Raw genomic sequence first — 6,544 nt, 5'->3', positions numbered from 1 at the left:
CTGGATAGCTTCAATGATGATTATGGAAGGTGTCTGGATGCTTGGAGTGAATTGAAAACACCTGGAGCAGTTGGAGGTACCCGATCTGCAGTTAAGCCTAAGTGTGAATTGAGCTCGATGATTCTGATGTTTCAGGTTGATGATGAGTGTTTGGATAGCTCATATGTGATATATGTGAGGTGTGGGAAGTGTTAATTTGGACAGAAATGATCTGGAATGAAAATTGGCATGATAAGGCTCTTCATGTGTTCATATGGAGGTTGAAGAGTGAATCTGAGTTTTGGGGTGATTTGGGGTGTGTGAGTGGTTCAAACACATCCCATATGATGTTTATGAGTTGCTAGAACCATCACTTTGGTCATAACTTCAAGGGTTTGGAGGTTGAGTTTTCTACCTCTTAGAAACTTAAGAAACTTGTATTCTAAGAAAGAAAGAGAAAGCCTATAATTTGTGAGGCTTTGGTGTGATTTTGAATGGAGTTTGGACCTCTATTTATAGGCCAAGAGTTCTGAATGCAGAGCTTGGCAAGTTGATCAAAGAAGTGATGATTTGGCTTAAGAGATAAAAAGGAATCTTTTACATTTAATGCAAAATGGTTAAAGTAACTTAACCATGGTCATTCTTCCAAGCTTCTTATCCTCTTCCATTCTGATCTTCAAATCAGAAAATATCTTCAATTATTGCCTTGATGCATCATTACTTGCATTATTTGGCAAATTGGTTCATAACTTAGTGAAAATGGTTTGAAATTTCAAGTGAAAATGATCACTAAATGCATAATTCAAAACCATAGCTATGCTCCATATTTTTTCATGCTCTTGGACATTTTGGAAAGCTCATATTACACAATTAAAAACCCTAGTTGAAAGTTTCTTCAAGACCTTTAAGGAAATGGGTGAAAAAGATCCATGAACTTTGAAGAAAATGAGGTTTTAAGTGAAATTTTCAAAAGATACCAACTTTGAAGCTCCATATCTCTTAAATGGTTGATCTTTTGGAAAAAAATTATATTTTACAAAGTTGTTCATTGGATCAAAATCTACAACTTTCATGTTGGAAGTTTTTTTCAGTTTGTAGGTGAAATTTTGAGAAATTCCCTTCCAAAGTTTGGAAAAAACCATTGAAAAACACTTAGAAATTTTTCTAAGTATAAAAGTCAAACTTTTGACTTTTTGATTCTTGATTGATTTTCTTGATTTTTCTTGAACAAATGACTTCATATATCATATATTGATGATTCAAAACTTCAAAAGTCAAGGTTGACCAAAATTCCCCAAAAGTCAATGGTGATCTTGTACAGTTAACTTTTTCAGACGAATCGCGTTTCTGGAGATTTTAAATGAACCAAGCTATCCTCACCAAATGAATGGTATGAATGGATCATATTGAGTTATTGGAGGACCTTGAGCCATGGTTTAAGTTATGGCACCATGTTCTGATTAAAAAGTCAGTTGTCCAGTGAATTAGGTCAAAAACCCTAATTGTCGACCTGATGAGATTGATGACTGTGGATCTTGAATTGAGATGCAATTCCCATTGGATGCTGTCATAGGGATTATTTGAGGATGATTGAAACCTTTGATTGACTTCCTGGGGATTTTTAGGGTTTCCCAAATGTGATCCCTGATTTCAGTCCCTGATAGTTCAAAACCCTAATCTGATGATTTGAAATTTCACTGTTGATCAATCCTTGTGTAGGAGATGTCTTGAGCCAATAGATTAGGCCAAAATGATGTACTTGGGGTCTTGAGGTCATGTCCCAAGTCATTAGGTCAAATCCTGAGCAAAAGTCAGGGGTGTGCTATCTTCAGTCAAAACCCTAATCGGGTTGATTCAGAGCCTTTGAGTTTGTTGAAATGAATCTCTGAGGACAAAATGTTGATTGTTGATGAAGATGATTCATTTGAAATGAAGGGGGAACAAAACCCTAATTGATTGTTGCTTGTACTGATGAGTGATTTCTTGATTAAACCCTGCTGAGTCACAAGTAGCAAACACAAGCTATGCAATTTGTTAGAGATGCAAATGATGCATATGCTATGATATGAGGTGGTATCTTAGGTCAAAAATTGGGGTATGACAGATGCCCCTATTTAATTTTCTTCAACCTGAGACATGAAGATTGAAAATCTTCGTTTTGATAGGGTGGAAGAGACTTAAATATCAGAAGACGCGAATTTTGGACCTAAGATACCAAAATTGCGAATGATGCAAGGATATCTTTACCGAGGGATATCAAAACTGACTCCACTGAGGACAAGAGATCGAGAAGGATGTCTCAAACCGTTTTAGGAAGAGAATCCGTTTTTTTCTTTTTTTCGGGAAAGCAAGTGTATGCTTCACCGAGAAATGATAGCTTTGTAAGAAAAGCTTACCTATCGACATTATCGACTATCAGCATGGGGATAGACTTGTTTAATAATGCGAAGGTGAAAGGTATGAAACTGTATTACCGACTATCAGCATGGTGATAGACTTGACATGGTAAAAAGAGTTTCAAAGGTTCGGTTAATATTACCGACTATCAGCATGGTGATAGACATGTTTAATAATATAACCAGAACAAAAAGGTTACCGACTACCAGCCTCGTGATAGTGGTTCTGAAGACATGATCAATTATCAGCCGAGTGATAAAATGATTCTGGAGACTTTGCTAGGGAAATTACTGGTTATTCAGCCTTGTGAACAGTAATAAGGCCCTGATTGTCAAATGGTCTTCATGATTGATTTCCTAGAGAGGAAAAGTCTTTTGAAAGAGACATAAGCTACTCGGATGATGAGGCTATTGCTTATTGTCTGTTTTTCACGACTCTATTTGGGGAACCGGAATTTGAATCTCTGGTAAAGACAAGGTTCTATCCATGAATGAATTGGAAAGAAACAGTCAAACAAGACTTTGTACCCAATGAGGAATGAACTCGACTGGGGATTTTCTCCTTCTTTTTGAAAGGAGAAAACTAAAGCAACCTTCTTCCACGAGGAATGATCTCAGTGGGGAACTGGAGAGAGAAGATGTTCTTTCTGCTTATGGGTGACAACCTACTGGAGAGATGACACGCCCGTACCTGTTTCTTTTTTCTTTTTTTTTTCTTTTTTGCTTTTTCTCTTTTTTTTTGGGATAGATATATCCTGAATAAGTGATTTTAGGCAGACATTTGAAAAATGCAATGATGCATAAATGATGCAAATATGTATGAATGATGAATGTCATGAATGTCGCATGCATGCTAACAATACTGACAGACAAAGAAGTATACTGGAGAGGGACCGACGTCGCAATACAACCAGATACTTGGCAAATGTTCTTCAACACGGTGTAGATAACACAGGTGATGAATGGTGTTGCGTGCTTTAATCTTCTCTGGGGATGATAAGCATCTTTTCTTATTGAGATGGAAGAACCTCTTCACTAGAGATGGAAAATCTTCGTCACTGGGGATAAAAGACCTTCTTCACTGGGGATAGAAGAGCTTCTTCACTGGGGATAGAAGAGCTTTTCCTATCATAATATTTGATTCATCCTATGGAGATAGCTGTTGATGTTCCTTCTGTTGTTCACAACTCAAAGGAAAGTTTCGCTTTTATTTTGAAAAAGGAAAGTAAATTCATTTAAAACTTTTTTTCTTTTCTTTCAAAAACGAACAACACAATTAAAGCGTCATTTTGCAAGCTAGAAAAGATCAAGAATTGCAAACAAATGGGCACAAGGCTCAAATTTATTTAATAGGATGGTAATCAGCTAAAGGCGTGATTCCACGGAGTATTTACAAAAGTTGAAAATGGTAATTATGCGGAAAAGGCTACATTGAAAGCAATAACCACTATTCTCCCTAACAACTTTGAGTTCCAACTATGCATGTCGCTTCAGATTGGCGATGATTTGATTGAAGATCCTTTGATGAAAAAGACTCCTCAGGTGACGAAGTACGGACTGATGCAGTTACTTTGTCATAAATCCCTAATTTTTGCCTAGATTGCCCTTTCAGGTTTTCAATCTACCAGGATGAATTTTTTCTGTTTATTGTCTCTAATTTTTGCCTGGACCGCCCTTTCAGGTTTTCAGTCCACCGAGACGCTCATTTTTGCCTAAGTCGCCCTTTGCGGGTTTTCGACTTAGCGAGCTGTTCTTTTGTTCTTTTTTAGACAAAGTATTTCTTGACTGCATCAGCATTGACAGGATGTGGGAGTTCATCACCATCCATGGTTGCAAGAGTCATGGCGCCGCCAGAAAATGTTCTTTTGACAACATACGGGCCTTCGTAATTAGGAGACCATTTGCCCCTAGAATCTGGTTGAAAAGACAAGATCTTTTTAAGCACGAGGTCGCCTTCTTGAAATTCACGAGGTCGAACCTTTTTGTTGAAAGCTTGTTTCATCCTTGCTTGGTATAACTGTCCATGACATAGAGCAGTCATACGTTTTTCTTCGATTAAGTTCAACTGATCGTATCTGCTTTGGCACCATTCAGCCTCTGATAACTTAGTCTCCATGAGGACCCTCATTGATGGGATTTCAACTTCTACGGGGAGCACAGCTTCCATGCCGTATACTAGAGAAAAGGGAGTTGCCCCTGTTGAAGTACGCACTGAAGTACGGTACCCATGTAAAGCAAATGGCAGCATTTCATGCCAGTCTTTGTAAGTGACGACCATTTTCTGGACGATCTTCTTAATGTTCTTGTTGGCAGCTTCAACGGCGCCGTTCATTTTTGGTCTGTAAGGAGAAGAGTTATGATGCTCAATCTTGAATTCCTCACACAGTTCTTTCATCATTTTGTTATTCAAGTTCGAACCATTGTCAGTAATGATCTTGCTGGGAACACCATATCGGCAAATGATGTTATTCTTGATAAACCTCACAACCACTTGTCTTGTAACATTGGCGTAAGATGCTGCTTCGACCCATTTGGTGAAGTAATCAATTTCCACTAAGATGAAACGATGACCGTTTGAATCTTTTGGTTCGATCATCCCAATCCTGTCGATACCCCACATGGAAAAAGGCCATGGAGATGAGAGAATGTTGAGTAGAGTCGGTGGCACATGGATCTTATCTGCATAGATCTGGCACTTGTGACATCTCTTCACGTGTTTATAATAGTCTGATTCCATTGTCAACCAATAGTATCCTGCTCTTAAGATTTTCTTGGACATCGCATGCCCGTTTGAATGAGTTCCAAAGGACCCTTCATGCACTTCATGCATTAACATGTCTGCTTCGTGTCTATCCACGCATCTGAGCAAAACCATGTCGAAATTTCTTTTGTATAGCACATCTCCGTTCAGGAAGAAACTGCCAGAAAGTCTCCTTAGAGTTTTCTTATTTTTGTTTGATGCGCCAAGCGGGTACTCTTGAGTTTGAAGGAAGCGCTTGATGTCGTGGAACCACGGTTTATCATCGATGACTGCTTCAGTTGTAAACACATAGGCGGGCCTTTCAAGGCGCGTAATTCTGACTTTGGGCATATCGTTCCAATGACTGACTTTGAACATGGAAGATAGAGTAGCCAAGGCGTCTGCCATTCGATTCTGATCTCGAGGTATATGATGCAATTCAACCTTGTTGAAGAAAGTCAACAGACGTCTTGCATAATCTTTGTAAGGAATCAAGCCAGGGTGGTAAGTTTCCCACTTGTCTTTGATTTGGTTGATCACGAGGGCTGAATCTCCATATATGTCGAGGATCTTGATCCTTAAGTCAATGGCTTCTTCGAGACCCATGATACAAGCTTCATATTCTGCGATGTTGTTGGTGCAATCAAATAGTAATCTGGCGGAGAACGCGATATGAGTACCCTTGGGAGTGATGATGATTGCCCCAATTCCATTGCCAAAAGCGTTTACTGCTCCATCAAAAATTAGGCCCCATCTTTATCCAGGATCAGGACCTTCTTCAGGTAACGGTTCGTCATAATCTTTCATCTTCAAGTACAAGACATCTTCATCAAGAAAGTCAAACTTGAGAGATTGATATTCATTAATTGGTTGATGCGCCAAGTGATCGGCGAGAATGCTTCCTTTGACCGCTTTTTGGGCACGGTACTCAATGTCATACTCAGATAACAGCATTTGCCATCGGGCAATCCTTCCTGTTAAGGCAGGCTTTTCAAAGACGTACTTGATCGGATCCATTTTGGAGATTAACCAAGTAGTATTGTTGATCATGTATTGGCGGATACATTTTGAAGCCCAAGCCAAAGCACAACACGTTTTTTCGAGCATGGAGTAACGAGACTCACAGTCTGTGAATTTCTTACTCAAGTAATAGATGGCATGCTCCTTCTTACCGGTTTCATCTTGCTGTCCAAGCATACAGCCCATGGATTCTTCCAACACGGTAAGGTACATGATTAGTGGTCTTCCTTCAACTGGAGGAATCAATATTGGTGGTTCTAACAGGTATTCCTTGATACTGTCGAACGCTTTCTGGCAATCTTCAGTCCATACAACCCCTTGATCTTTGTGGAGAAGCTTGAAAATTGGCCCACAAGTAGCAGTCATTTGAGAGATAAATCTGGAGATGTAGTTCAATCGTCCGAGAAAT

The sequence above is a fragment of the Vicia villosa genome, unplaced genomic scaffold (assembly GCF_029867415.1).
Source record: "Vicia villosa cultivar HV-30 ecotype Madison, WI unplaced genomic scaffold, Vvil1.0 ctg.001840F_1_1, whole genome shotgun sequence".
NCBI classification, from domain to species: Eukaryota; Viridiplantae; Streptophyta; class Magnoliopsida; order Fabales; family Fabaceae; genus Vicia; species Vicia villosa.
The sequence above is the reverse complement of the archived record's forward strand: the minus strand, read 5'-3'. Positions refer to the sequence as shown.